Raw genomic sequence first — 16,764 nt, forward strand, 5'->3', positions numbered from 1 at the left:
CCTGGGTGTAAATAATGTCTTTTCAAAAACAATTTTGGATCTTAGGCCTTCTAGAGGCTTGGATTACACTGAACGAGCTGTATTGAGCCATTTTATGTTTTGTTTCGATTATTTTTTTAATGTTTTAAAACAAGTCCCCATCTACATCAGTTGTTCAGGAGAATGCTGCAACTCCTTTTAGCTGTGAAGCTCCAGAAATGTTTTGTGGGCTACGAAACTTCATCTGACTCATCTGGTGAACTGTTACTATTACTAATACTAAACTATTTGTTTCTGAATTGACCCAGAAACCAGCTGAAAACTTCAAATTCTTTGTTTAAACTTTATTCCCTCCCTCCCTCCCATTCTCTCTTAAGCCATTAAGCTCTTGAAGATATGCTGACGATTTCTGCGGGGTAGGGAGGTTGTTACATAAGGAAATGTTTCTCTAATGCACTGCTGACCCAGCGGCAGCATAAAGACCCATTACGAGGACAGTGGCGCTTGCTCTCATGATCTGATTGTGAACTCTCAAGGCTTTGATTTATATCTCACTCTCTCACATAACACTCTTTGTTCATGATAAATAAACAAATAACAGTTGTCATAAGCCAAATCTATCACAATTTCACAATTCATAGCCAAAATGAAGTGATGCACAACAATTTAAGACTTTAAATTAATATAAGTCGGCTGAACCTCATCTTTGAGGGAAAGCTGCAAATCGAGCAGTTACATAATGTTATATAACCGGACACTACAGCATGATGACGAGAGTGAGAGCAAGGACGTCATTATTAGTGTCCAAGAATATCGAGGACTAATGTCAGAACTAGTGTGTCGGCACACTGAAAGCTTTCAGCAGAGCTACATGCCATTAAACGTGTGAAAATGACCACAATAAATTTGAATCTTGTCACGCATTGCAGCTCATCACGGGCTTTCACATTTTGAAGCAAATGACACCTTAAGTACGTGTAATAACGGTAACACATTCATTATACAATCGGTCACCAGAAGAAAAGAGGACAAAGTGAATCACAGACAGAGAGAGAAAGGCCTGAATGCTTTCAGCCACCACTACCGGGGAAAATACCACATATGCATAAGATGCAGCTCAAATCGTTTGCTCTTTCTGCAGGGCTTGCAAGAAACCCAGAACAAATTACACCATATTTTACCGGGACAAATAGATTACCAGGATGTGGCTGGAACAGTCTGTGCTCTGACAGTGATGTATGGTCGGCCGCCATCACGGTCTGCTATTCACACACAGCAAGGTCAGAACATGCGTGGGGCACACTCTTTACAATGCATAGGCACAATGTAGCGTGAGGTTATATAGTCACAGCTGCATTTTCAACTATGGATTTATCCTAGTTTATATGGTGCCATGGCTGGTCTGTTTCTAAAAAAAAATCCATTTAGATAGAGGAATCTTTGCTCACTGAGCCAGCCCAGATAGATGAATGCATTGTGTAACAGCAACAGCACTGTCTGAAAATGTCAGAAACACAGTGCAGAACATCACAGTGACTCAGTGCTTCAATGACGTGGAAGCAAATGAGTGATCACATTACTGCTGTCATGCTTCACGTGCACAGTGAACAACACAACTGAGACAAAAAAAGAAGAGAAATAGTTAAAGTCATCCCCTATTGCGACTTAACCGTCCTGGTGATAACAATCTTATGTATAGGTACAGTATGACTTCATATTTTTTTATTATGAATTAGCGTAGGTCCCACCACCGATACTAACCATGCAGTCAAGTCCAAGTGCTGCCATTAATCCTTCCTTGAGAAACAATTTGGCTACCACAAAGCCATCTGCTTTGGGATCACCTACTTTTATAAAGAACGACTGTATTATATGGCATGACAAATGGTTGTGAGGAATAATTAAAAGGCCTGAGTGGCCCTTTATCTCTGTGTGGTGCTGCAGAGAGCAGTTTCCCCCAACAACAGTCTGAATGCCAGCGCTTAGAGTCTGATGAATGACTCATTGTGCAGAGGCTATTTTGGCAACAAGGTGATGATAACAGGATAGGATGATTTAGTTAATGCCTGAGATATTCAGTCAGTCTTTGGGTGTTTTAAACAGAAAAGCAAAGGAATGCTGTAGGAGAATATAAAGAAATTGGGTGTGTTTGCTTTTCCAGCAGCAAAGCAGTACACTCTTAAAAGAATAGTCAATAGTAAAATAGCATTTAAAAAAATTCTCTTTCTTCCCAAGACTGAATCTATCGCAGCTTCATGCCTGTGGGTTATGCTGTGTTCGCGTCATATGAGATGGATGAAAGAGATGTAAAGATAACCGTGTTAACAACTTCAAGCATGCATGACGTCGAACAACTCAAGATGGTTGCATGATGTAGTTTAAGAGTTAGTCATGTAAGGGTTATGCAATGTCAATATAGCACAAATTTAGGTATAATTACCCTCAACAGACACTTCCATACTATTAGATAACAAGTCAGATAAATATCCAAATTTTCATTTTCTGAATTGTAATTTTGACTTAAATTTTATTTACAAGATTCTTATTACATTATAAACACACCCTCGATCATAATTACTGATCTTGATATTGCCCCAACATTTTATTCAACAGGATCCCAGAATACACAGCAGGATTTTCTACCGTTATAGGACTTGGTTGCAGCTCGATCGCACTCTGTGTTGGAGTTTCACTGTGGGTGGGGCTCAGGCAGCTCTTACACACACAGACACAAAAGTACATACAAGGCGGAGGCTAATAGGTGTTTTTCCCGACAATTGCTTTACTGCACAGCTCCAGTGGGAACATATTGGATTTAACAGACAGACATGGTGCAGTGTCTTGGAATTTGTATTTACAACAGTGGTGTTGAACTCAGAGGGGGCGCCAAATCATACGAAATGCCAGTTTCTACGTAATGTTGCTTTCTTAAATGAGAGTGGAGATCTTATTGGCATTAGGGAGTATGCCACCTTTGTTTGAAAACAGTGGCATAAAAAGTGACATTAAAACTAACCTAAAAGTTCATCTAAAACATGACTATGATGGATATTTTTTAATACTTTTTTTCATTTTCCAATTTCAATGTCTGAATTCTTAATTCTTAAGAATTAACAATTCATTACTCTTTCAAAGGGAGTACTGAAATTACTATGCTGTTATATTATTATCATTATATCAGTGGCATAAATGGTCTTAAAATGACCATTATATCGTTTTTCATAATTATTTATTGGGCAATATATTGTCTAAAAAAGTAGTTATCATGACAGGCCTATTCTCTACTCACTCTTCAAAGCAAAGTGAATGAGACAATTTCTAAAAATATTAAACTGTTCCTTAATCATTAAGATTTTAGGGAATCATAAAAAACTAACTATGGTCATCCCATCATGTGCCTGAGACTTTTTTTAAAAAACTCAAACACAGCTTAAATGTCATCGTGCCTGATGATCCTTGTATATTGCCATTAAATACTATGATCAACAAAACGACTATTACATAAAACGTAATCAACATGTTATTCAATGCTTCATGTGCTGTTCTTAACAAATCAAGATATCTGCATAAGCCTGTAAATGTACTAATGCTTCATAAATGCTTGAAAAGCTCCCAGTGTGAGCGTCCAGCGTGAATTATCTGAGTCCAGAACATCACGCGCTGCTCTCATAATCATGGAGGGATAGAGCAGCTATATCAGTAATGTACTTTTTTTTTCACTCTTATGTAACTGTACCTTCCTCCTCCGCATCCCCGGAGAGAACAAGGCTAGAAGTCCCTGCAGCTTCCTGGAGGACAGCGAGGTTTCATGATCAGCTCTTACACAATCAATGTTGGCTCGAGGTCAGAGGTCCTTGATGAAGGAACTGAATGTCCAGCAGGCATCTCGTCCACACACATTTTGTGTACTTTTGTTCGGGTAACACTTTACTTTTTCTTATATATTCTCAGTCATTTCCTTCATGCAAGTCCCTTGAAATTTCATTTGACGTTGCTCGTATCTCATACAGATAAAGTAGAGACCAAGTAATTCATTCCAATCAGTATTTAACTGTTTGAAGAATGAAGATTCAATAATAAATCAAAGAAGAAAAAGTATTTACTTGTCTTTTCTTCGAAGGAAATTCTTTTGGAAATCATCTTGTTTTATAATAATATACAAATATAATGATAAACAAAAATACCAGTCACAAGCTAAGTCTCTATTTGCCCCTAGTTTTTATAGACCTTCCAGATAATAACCATGAAATTGTTGGATAAGAAAAGGAAATAACTGAGTCAGGGGCAGCTGTAGCTCAGGAGGCAGAGCGGGTCATCTACTGATCACAGGGTTGATGGTTTGATGCGTCCATGTGTCCACACTGGTTTGCTCCCCAGCTACTGCAGACGCACAAGTCAGTGCATTCCACATTGAAGGTAAATGGGGACGGTTGCAGATGGGATTTGTATAAAAAAGCCTACGCCAAATCGCATATGCAGGTCATCCATGATGGGTTGGGAAAGGCCCAGTTTACAAGCAAGATGGAAACAAATGATCTGTTGAAAGAAGAATAACCTACTGATAAATTAAAACATTAGGCCTAAGGCAAAATTTGGAATATAGGTAGAAAAGCGTTATGTAAAGGCAGTTAATTTACCATTTATCATAATCATTTGGGAACAATTAGGAAAACCATTTGTATTTCACTCAGGAGGGACTTCATTCTCAGTTAATAAATCATATTTTCTTTGCCATGTGCACCATTAGATGAGAAAGTCTTTGACAATGTGACAAAAATCAGATGTAAGAATGTACGTATAATTAATTATAGTGAAAGGTACCTGCCTAAGTATTATGTAAACCTCCCATCTATGTTCATATTAATTTGTGATTACAATCAGATAAGCCATAAGTTGTTTGTAAATTAGGCACTAGTGGTGGTGATGGGATGAAGATGAATGGCTGAGGATCTGTATGTGATGATGAGTGCACTCTGATGAGCTGAGCCTCGGTGCTGGACATGTTGAATTGGAGGTGAATGGGGAGGAGGAGGGTCGCAATGATATGACTCTGAAATGACAGCTGATGACAGCTGACAACAGCTGAGAGGGGAACAGATTTAAAGTTTGACAGCAACGACATGATTGGTTGATTTAAATCATAGCAAAATTTGGTTGGTGTAAGGATGGTCTGGTAAGCTATTCTAAAAGCATTTTTATTATATTTGTAGAAATACCTGAAACATCCCGACAAAAAGAAAATGCAGCCAGAATTTCTCAACACTAACCTACTAGCTTGACAACAGTGAGTAATAACAATAGCCATGTTTGTTGTTTTTTGTTCATTATGATTATATTAATGTCTTCTTACATGTGAGGGAGACATAACATGACAGGACAATGCCCCTAAACCTGCTGTTCAGCAGCTAGCTAACTCTGCAGCACCAAGCACATACCCCCTGAGCCAAAGAACGAGTGAACAGCAGCAGCAGTCATTCAGCTGCTAACCAAGTAGCACAAAGCACACTGCCCCTGACCCAAAGAACAGAGCACACACGTACCTAGTAACAAGCGACTGTTGTGCCAGGTCGCCCTTCTGGACTGAGGTACGTTTGTGGCAGTTATTTTGCATGTGTTTATATAATTGTGGCATTAACAGTTGATTATATCGATATGTATGTATTTATTGGATTGAAAAAGATAAGCTTTTTTGAACATAGCTAACTAGCCGCTAACAGCTTCCTTTTGCTGGTTTCTACAATCTTACAGACCCCGGCATTAACTGAGTCCCATAGTCAGCTGATTGAGAAGCTGCGATAGAGTAAGGTGGAGGGAGAACTGCGAAAGAACGAGCATTAAGACAGTCCTCCGGTTATGTTCACAGAATCAAAGCATACTTGAAGCTAAATGATACAGTACCTTTAATGAACGTAGGGATGCATGTTTCAGTGGAAAAATGTAGCTGCTGTGCCAGTAGATTTCCCAGCCTTTGTGGACAGGTGGCCCAGTGTCACTTCTTGGCAGCAGGGCTCGACTCTCTGATCAGTAATCTGCTCGGTGTCTGCTCCGGCTGAAGAGGACACAAACCTGTGGAGTGCCACCATATTGTATCTTATTATATTTCAGTCGCTGTAGAAGAACAGCATCTGTTTAGTGTGCCATGTTCCCATGAGAACAGTGTTTCTGAGCCGGTGGACTTCTTTTATACACTGCTGGTTATCTTACCAGCTCAAATTAGCTGACTGGTCCCATGAGGAGGTAGTGTTAATAGATATTTTAGAGGTGCTGATGTATGAATAATTTGATTATCGCGCTTTATACTACACTGCATTGCAAACATATTGCTTTCTGAGTAGCAGAGTGAGTTCTTTGTGTTAAACGAAAATGCTTCTTATATTTGTAAATAACAGCAGGAGGAAAGAATAAAAGCCGTCACTGAGAGAGCAAAATTAAACATAATAATGTAACACTGTGAGAGTTGTATCTGTCAGTACAGAGCTCTCCAAAACTGTGGCAAGGCAGCCTGAAGCTCCAATCATCCCTAGAAATATTCTGGGCTCAGCTCATGATAAAGCGTGACAGTTTTAGACACAGCAGCGTGAACACTTCTGCACTGAATGAGAGTAAGTTGAGCACAGAGGTAAAAAGAAATTCAACATTCTTCTATCCTAACAGACAATACTACCCCCAAAGTACTAATGACTCACATCCTGTCTGCCTAAAATTTGGTAGTTTTGTTCTTCATGGAGAGACGAGGCTTTGGTCAGCTTGAATTCATTACAGTGAATGTCAGTGGTGAAAAGTCTGCTTCGTTTTACTGGTTGTGAAAGAGCAGTTAAGGCTGACGGAAATGTCATTAAACGTATAGATACCTGTATTGGACAAATTTTGACCTTATGATGGTGCTTGATAATCGTCAGAGGGTTACCAAATTTGACATTAAGGTTGCAATATGTAAGAATTGTAGTTAAAAACATGAAAAAAATGAAAAAACAGAATGTGAGGAAATAAGAGCTTTGACGTTATGTTAAAGACATCTATGGTTTGAAGTTAGCATGCTAACCAGCTAGTCCCGGCCGGTTCTTTCTCATAATACCACTCCTAGCTCCCAGTCCGGGCCACTACCTGCACTGCTCACTGAGCTAACTAGCTAACGTTAGCTGTAGTTAACAGCAGTAAGCAGTTACTCTAGAGATATGCTGCCCCATCTCTGTTGGTGAGTGAATTCGAGAGGTGGCCAATTGTTACATATTGCACCTTTAATATTAATTGTGAGGGGAACATGAATGTCCGTACAAAATGTCAATGCATCCAATACTTGATGAGACATTTCACTCAGCACTTAAATAGTTGCTTGTGGCAGCTGAGGAAAGGTCGGGAGATCGTAAAGTCATTTGGATAAATTTCCTGTTTACTGCTGAACTCGGTGCTGCTGAACTACTTCTGCTGTTCAGTTGAATGCCCTCTCTTGAGACGCAGACAGCTTCACTGTGCTGTGTTCACACATAAATCGAGCAGATTGAGCTCACAACAGTCACCTTTCTTGGCTATATTTAACTCTCAAACGAAGGCTGTATGTGCGATCCTTTGCGTGATCATTTGTCATTTTTCTCGCTATCACACTTTTCACATGAGCACAGACTGAAAAAGTTGTGAAAATCAATTAATTTAAGGATTTTTATAGCAAATCCTTTTCAAAGCAGCATGTGTCTTCACACACAGACTGTCAAAATGGTTCTGTGCCTCAATTCAAGATCAGCTTTCAGTGCAGTACTTTGTAATACTTCCAATTACAATACTATTAAAGTTTATCACAGCTTTGATCTTATTTTCGTTATTCGAAATTCGATATTTGGACCATTGTTTTTATCTGTAATAATTACGCTGTACTCACTTACTTACCCGAGTTTGGACATTGCTAAGGCAGGGCAGCAAAAACAAGCAGTTAGACAATCAACCCCAAGGTCAACCTCGCTCCTGCCTCCTGGTCAAACTTCGACCGACCGCATGTGCCGTAGTTTTGCACACACACAGTTTTTGCACAATGAAGGATTATTATTGATAATATGTGTGCACTCAATTCTGGTTTAACCGCCAAATAAAGGATTATCCGGCTTAACTGTTGAAAAAACCTGTCTGATTGTGTTTCTTGCCTCATTGGACTTTCAACCCAGTCGGCAGAATAAAATGTTGGCAGTGTACTGGAAACCACAGATTCATTAAACTTATACACACGATCTGATATTGTTGTGTATTGTTACTGGAACATCATAATTAATGTTGCTCCAGGGCCATCTTGAAACTGACAAATCCAGTTTTTGTGGTATCATATCTTGGTGAAAAAGGCCGGAAAAATACACACATGGGAGAAGTTATCCTTTCAAACATGTGTTTAACATTGTAAAAGGGTCTATTTCAACCCAAACCATGTTATCCTAAACCTAACCAAGTGTTTTGTTGCCAGTACGACGTAGCTGTGACATTTGGTACATTGTGCAGCCGACTTCGTAGCAACAAAATCTGGCATTTTAAGCCAGAAAATAATCTTTTCCTCAACATAACGAAGAGGTTTCTGTGCCTAAACCTAATCAGACCTTAAGCACAGCAACATACAATTTTAAGCTGAATAATAATGAAATGTTAGGTTTCAACATATCTGTGGTTTGCAGAAACGTACAATGCCAACATTGCACTGGGGATTTGGGACTTTTAATTGTACACAGTTAATTGTAGGGCATTTCAACAATGTTACCATGTTCACAGATCTCAGCACATAACTTTGAGTGCACAATGTTTTCATGACCAATTAAAACAATGGCATGAACGTATATGCATTAAAGTAAGACCCAATTTGTAATAACCTTGAATTATCCTTAATGAAAACTTATTTAGTTTAACAGAGGCACCTGTATCAGTCATCTGTATTTCTTCTTATTGCAGTATTGTGGTTTCATGGCAGCTGGTAAAGGCAGAATGATTGGCACTGATTGTTGCATAAACAGCAAACCGGCAGTCAGAAATGAATGTATTTCTGTCTGTCCAATCCAATGTATTTGGCTTGAGGCAGTTTTCAAATCAGCAGCCCATGAATATCAAATCATTCAACATTACCCAGAAGAGAGCGACTGGTGGACATCTGTTAAACTGGTGTGTGTGGATGAAACTCTCCCCCTGCAGCTTGCTGGTTAGCATATCAAAGACAGGAATGTATCTGTCAGACAGAAAGAGACAGAGAAACAGAAAATAAACATTTGAGCTGGGGTATTGTCATAAGTATTGTTGTGTCTGGACATTTTAGTCCACACAAAAGCACCCTCACCTTACATAATATCCGGGATAAGACATTACACAAGCAGCAGGCTAATGACTGTAATCTGCCAAGATTTGACAACAGAGTTGCTCTTTGTTTACAAGCACTGAGGTAGAACCCCCCCACCACTAACCCTATTATCCAACCTCATTTATGAGTCCTCTACACTGTGAGAATACATAACACACACAGCGGAGAAGAAAGGGGAAGTTTGCTGCCGAGGTAATTCAGCAGCGAAGAACGCCCAGAACTGTTCTCCATTCTCTGGATGTATTTCAAAGCGATGTGAGATTGTCAGTTTGTACGTAATCTCTTCCTGCGCCGTTAAGCAAGGACAATCTCACTCATTGTCGACACGCTGCCTCGCTCGCCTCTGGCTGGTTGTCGGCTCTCAGAGAGCTGCATGCTCCTCCAGAGGCCTGAGAATCAGGGATCATTTAACATCCTTTGTATCATCGGATGAGTAAACAACGTGCGCTCAAACTCATGATGGATCAGAGTTAACGTTGAACATAAATAAGCAAAGGTCCTGAACCCAGCTATCTGTAACATCAAAACGATTGTGCAATAACTTTCTCAGTTGGATAAATGGTTACCCTGTGGCTATTGTTAAATAAATTACAAAAATAAAATAATAATAACTTTATTTATACTTTAAGAGCTCTTCTGTAGTGACCTCACTGGACTGTACATTCCTGAAGCAGCCCCAGTTCACAGATGAAGACACAAACACCATAGTTAATACAATGCATGTACAGTTGTACAGCAAAGGGCAAATAAAAGCACTTTTCTAAACGTTTATATCATGTGCTAACGCTAGCTTGCTAACACTAGCTAGCAAACTTTGATGTTACTAAAGCCAGCTAGCTCAAGTAAATGTTGCTTACGCTAGAAAACATTATGTTGCTAATGCTAGTTAATGTTAATGTTGCTAATTCGAGCTATGTAAAGTCAGGGCAGTACAGTATGTTGGGTGCATACTGTGGAACTCAACCTTTTTTACTTTTGTTTCCACAAACTGGCAACTACAGAGATTGTTGATCTGTGATGAAACACAGATATCAGGTGATACCAACGGCGTTATATACTATTGACAAACCTTGTTAGAAGCTGGAGCAAACCGTCATAAGCTATTAAGCTATTATTAATACTATTATTATTATTAGAGATTCCTATGGCATTACAGTTTGAGGCTTACGGCCACTGACCGAAGGCGCCGTATTGTCGAGTTGGGAATGAGAGCATGGTGGATGTGACATGTAAATAGCTATCGACTCGAGCATTGAACTCAAGAGCAGTGATGTGGAAACCATTTTTCATTTTGATTATCGGGGCCTCCTCTCTCTGATTGCTCAGCCCCCTCCTCGTGACAAACACAACAGACTGTCACTGATCGCTCTCTGATTATTTACCAATCAGCTGTCATTGAGAGAGCTCCAGTGTTTAATTGAAAATAGTGGATCAGGAATGCAGTAGATGAAGAAGATGTTATGAATGCAAAAACAAAGATAAAAACTTTGAAACCTTTTCCTGTTGAGTGTACTGTTCAGGCTGTACTCTAACATGTTATGTCGAGGAGAGCTGTGGCATACAATGCACAGTTGACTGAACATTCAGTCTTTACCTGGCTTATGAGGTGGACAGAGTGGTTGAGGATAAAGTCGCCCTAATTCCCCATTATTGCTTTCCTGACCAGGGGATTGTGGAAAGCTGCAATTTTAGATTTGACCCACTATGGAAGGCATTAGGTTTGTTTGCAGAGAGACATAAATGTAATAAAAAGGTGAAAATATCAGCACATGGCGCGATCAATATCTGTCACGGCTTACGTGTTCCAGAGCTGCAGGTTTACACAAGGACAGTCCAGTGTGTGTCAGGACAACAGGAGCAGTTGCTAACAGTGATACTATAAATGGTAACACATTGTTGTCAAAAAATCACAATATCGAGGGTTTTGTTGTTTTTGTTTTTTTGGTTATTTACTGACTGCAAAAATAATTAACTCAAAATGTGACAAACATATTTTCATAAAAAACATATTTTCTCTTTTGCCTCTGGTGGAAAAAGATTTCTGGATTGGTCAGAGATATCACTCAATGATTTCTGCCTCCACATAAAGTATGAAGCAGATGGATAGAATATCTATTGTGGTGCTCAGGGGTTGAAGATTATATTTAAAAAATGATAGTAATGTTTCATTTCAGGTTACATTGTCTGCATAATCGATTAAAATACACTATTTTTAGTTATATTATTAATTTTTAGAAGATATTTTTAATCAAAACTGCTTATTAAAATGGTAAAAGGAAATGTAATTTGGGTGAAATAAACCTTTAACAATGAATATTCAAGACTAGACAAAATATTTTTCATGCGCTGGTCGATGTCTTCTTTCAGACTAGTTGAAATAAAAATTTAAAAGTATCATTAGCATTTAGGTGTTTATTTTAGTTCAGATCTCTCTTTGGAAATGTTTGCATATTGGCATATTTCATTACATTACACCTCATTTTCATATTTAAACATAAAATGTCATCATATAAGTAATCAACTGTTTCATGGTGACATCTACTATTTTAATTCTTTACTTTATTCACCTGAACTGTTTTGCCTTAAACAAAACTCCTATGTTATTTATACCAGATTAAAGGTTTACCCAAATTACCAAACAAAACAAATACTAATTTTCTCTCTTACCTCTAACAGTAACTTTAAAAAGACATCTTGAAAAATCTGTAATGTATTACTTGTAGCTCAGAAGAGAAGAGAAGCTTATGTTTGACCTTGGAAACACAGCTTACAAAACAATCTCACTACAGTATCATGCTTCACGAGGTAGGCTTTCTGGTATTACTCTTGTATTACATGGACTTCCCAATTCTCAGGAATTTGTAGATGTTGCAGAATTGAGGTGAAAGTTAATTCTTGAATATCTTGTTTCTTATGAGTGAACAAACAACTGTTACAGAGTAACTGGGTCACTTCCTCTGGAAAGAAAAACACAACATAATTCTTTGATGCTGTGAATGCTCTCATACATTTCCATTCACCTCCATAAATCTTCGAGACAAATATATCTAAACTTGTACAAAATTAAGTATTTATGGTATCATTTTGTTGTATAAAAACTTGTATCACACACATAGATGAAATAAGGTCTGTGCACATAAACATAAAAAAGATGCTAACATCAGTGTGAGGTTAGAATCACAGTTTTTTTTTAGAAATCAATCAGAGACGATATCTGACTTCAAAGCAATTTTAAAAAATCCTGAAAGCCCGTCTTAAAGCACAAACAGTAATTAGCCGTCACTTCATTTAATGGGCGAATGTTAAAACAGTGATTAGCTTGTCTTTGTTGTTGATTAATTCATTCGCTGGAGTGAAAGCAAGCAGCTGCAAGTCTGCTAATCAGTGGCAACAATCATCACAACAAGGCAATCCTCACCGCTGTCTGCTGTGGAGGAAAGATATTATAGAGCAAATTAAAAATCCAAACTATCGATCACGATTTCAGGACAAAAACACGTCTGAAAACCTCGAGAATCTGAGCTTGTTACAGAAAAAATATGATATGTTCAATGTGCCAGACATTTTGCCTTTGTTCAAATTTTAATCTTTTGCTTTCTGCCAAGAATTGTAACGTGCTCTGCGTGTGCCACACAGAGGGACACGAGATCAGATATTCAAAATTTACATCCCATTCAACATGAAATATTTATGTGAAAGAAATGAAAATGAAATGAAAATAGAGGAAGCGAAAGAAGTAAGAATAAGGAACAAGATGACTCATGCTTAATCTAACAAACAGATTTCTTTACTAAATTTTGTAGAGATGTAATCCGAATGTCCTAATGTCATTTAAAACAAAAGATCCAGTCATGTACAGGTCTGCGAGCTACTGGATGGTCATACTGTATGTGTGCACATTTTGGGTTTCTGCGACTGCCAGCATCTACAGACATGTTCAGTAATCACCTATAAACAGTGTCTTTCTTGAAGGTTACTTTGAATGTAAAATGTTTGTAAACAGATGCAAATGGTGCATGATTACCTGTTAATGTCTGTGGATAACAAGCTCTCATTCCTCTTTACTCTGGAAGATCTAATTAGTCAAGCCGAGACAACAGACACAGTCGCTCTCATCGGCATGACAATATCATGACAGTGGATCAATAAAGACAATTTCTACATTCCCCTTGTCCAAAATAATGTCAAGCAGATCAGTTGAAAGGTGCACTGTGTAGTTTTGGGGAATACATTTTAATCCGAAGAGAACGATCTTCATTGATCTATTTTTATGGCTAAACAAACTAAATTAACCTGGACCTGGACCCTGCCACCTTTCTAGCTTCAAACAGTGTTCTGGGGACCTTATTTTCCTCTGAGAACAGCTTGTTTATTCAGTTATGGACAAATAAATACTTCTTAGTTTGGATTTTTACCTCATTAATTTCCTCTCCAAAACTACACAATGCCCCTTTAAGACCATACATGTTTATATATATAAATAAAAAACAAGAATTAGGAAAAAAAAACCCATAGCAACGGGAGTGCTTTTCATGATTTCTTTTAAATCACCTCAGAGCTTTCCTGTTGAAGTCGACATTTTGACATGTCATTGCAGTAAAAACCACAGGTGTAATTAATTGCACCTTGATAATGACTATTGTACCTGCTGACACAGCGGCACTTGAATAAATGGAGCCACTGTTGGTGTTATTAGGAACACCTTCCTATAGTGACAAGTCCAAATGTCTGCTGTGAACAAATCCATTATTTACAATGGCTGTATGAAACCACTTCATCTTAAGTATATATAGATCACTAAATAATGTATATTTTATTGGAGCGTCAGATTTCTGTGTGCAGTGTACACACTGTATGCACTATAGTGCCCTCAAATATTCCCATGAAACAAATAAAAAGCTTGTACACCACTTGCTGCTAACAATCCCACAATGCAATGTGTCTCATATTAAAGATAAGAAAATAAGAGTTCAAATCTCACTTTACTGTCGACTGTATTGTAAACTACGGAGTGTCTGTCAGGAGTCATCAGTGAGTAAACAAGGTTTTTGAACAGGATCAAAGACTTATGTGATGACAGGTAGTGGTGTGCAGATCGATACGGAAACACAGATACTTCCAATCCCAAGCTTTTCTTTTCTTGGGTTGATTTTCATATTAAAAGATCAGTGTTTGAAGTCCGTAATTTGGGGGAAATGTGTATTATCAACAGGGGCACGCCAGAAAAAGTAACTAGGCTGTCACCATCTTGATCTAGTGTAGATAATACTCAGTTGATGGGAACCATTCCTCCTTCCGCCCATCAGGTACTGTGGCAACATCACATATGTTTTGAGTAACTGATATTTAATCACAATACAGAATGTGATGAGGTTTTGCAGTGGTGGTCTGAAGCTGAGGAGGAGAAAGGTGCTCAATCACTGAGCCCTTCAGCACTGGCAGGTATTATCCAGGTACAGAGAAAGAGAGAGTCTAGCTACTGATGTTTATCACTGTCACTGATCATGAGTGATTTACGTCTGTCTAGGCTTCAGTTTGTGTGTTAATGTTCAAACAATGGGAATTCCTGCATTCCTAAGTCGTTCATCATGTTCGTGATAGTATAACGCTTGGTTAGTGACCTTTGGTGGCACACTACTTTTCACAATGCATTGTGGGATACTTTGAGTTGACTAAGTATAGTAGCAGTAGTATAATTATTCCCACTATACATTCGGATGACACTACAAAATGGCAAAGTTACTATATAATCCACTATATAGTTGGTAGTAAGTGATTTGGGACATTACTACATTCATTTTAAAGGATAGACCAACACTAACAACCATGTGTGAGTCATCTGTCAGTATTTTCTTACTTCCTGGCACTGTTTTTATTTTTTTATTTTAAAGTCTCTGTCATATCCATTTTTTTTGGGGGGGGGGGGACTGTTTTCAGCTGCAGATTAAAGAATAAGTCATTTATTTACACCCTTGTAACAGGTGAGCTTGTGCACCCACATGGTGCACACTGATGCCTTTAGCTTAGCAGCTACAGCGAAGATTTCAACTTAAAAGCAGTCTAAACAAAGTATTTTCAAATCAGATCTCGGGGCTTCCGGAGACTTGGATGACACTGGACAAGTTGTATGAAGCCATTTAATGTTTGTTTTTGTTTTTTCGTGCTTTTACATTTTAAAACTAGCTCCCATCTACTTCAGTTGTTTGGGAGAATGAGAAATGTTTTGTGGACTAGGAGACTTCACCTGATCTACCATCGGCATGGTGGTGAAGAGATAATGAGTGAATTTTCAAAACTTGGTGAAATTATCCTTTAATACATATTCGGTGCTTTTGTGATTATTTACAGCAGCAGGATGCTGTGTCTAGCAATGATACAACTAGTATGTGTGTTCAGTGAAGGAACGTTGAGCTTCATTTACATGTTTTATTGTTTTTGGACAACAGTGGAGCTCTATGGATGAAATGAGCTATATTAGACTTTAGCGACACAGAGAAAACTAAGTGGGTCCAAGTTGTTGGCTTCGGTCTTTTCATGGGATTTGCTGAAAATGAGAAAAATATTAAATATCGTCAGATTCAATCAGTGGATGCTCATTCAATGAAAATTGAAGACAAAACATCCCGAGCGCCTCTCTCTCAGCTCTGTTTGGAGTCTCAGCAGCTTTGTCTCTGCAGACCCGTCAGACAGACACGGTCCTCGTTACACCTCTCTAACACAGTTTATGAGCATGAGAATCATAAGACAGACTTTAATACCGCCAATAAAAGCGGTGACCTCACAGTCCCTGGTGTCATCTGATAAACCAGAATAATCCCGCTCTCCTTCATGTGTGATGAGAAGATGCCCTCATTAGCTCGGCGCTGCTCTTAAACATCGGATAGTTAAATTGTGGGTTAGCAGCCTCTTCTGTAATCCCATTAACTTCATCAAGCTCAGCCCCGACTTAACTGCCGGGGCTGAGTCTCGCTCAGACAGAACTAATTCTGTCAAATTGTGTGCATCTTGAACACATTTTCAAAGTCCACATAAGGATTTCTGAAATCCACATCAGGGCGAGGCTGTTTTTAAACCCATTTAGTAGATTTATGGAAATCCCATTAAAGGGTGACTGCCTTGAGTTAGTGCTGTAGAAATTGGAAGATACAGCTGTTGTGACAAAAATGGACTTGGCTCATTTTTTATGGCTCATGATGAATATAAAAATGCAGTAGCACAATCGGGGACGGAGATAGATGCCCGTTCATCTGACTCATTATGGTCATTGATGGAAAGAAAAAGATTCATCGACATCATAAAATACAATTCAGGGGAAAATAGAACAGCACGGAGTGTCTTGATTGATTTAATTCAGAGTGACAGTAGAAAATGGGCGCTTTGCATACTGTATTTCTTACATTCTCATCCGTATTCTGCAAGGTCATTTCAGCATAACGGTGAGTCAAACCTCAGACAGTCGCTTCACA

The sequence above is a fragment of the Pagrus pagrus genome, assembly GCF_965226575.1.
Source record: "Pagrus pagrus genome assembly, chromosome: 9".
Taxonomy (NCBI): Eukaryota; Metazoa; Chordata; class Actinopteri; order Spariformes; family Sparidae; genus Pagrus; species Pagrus pagrus.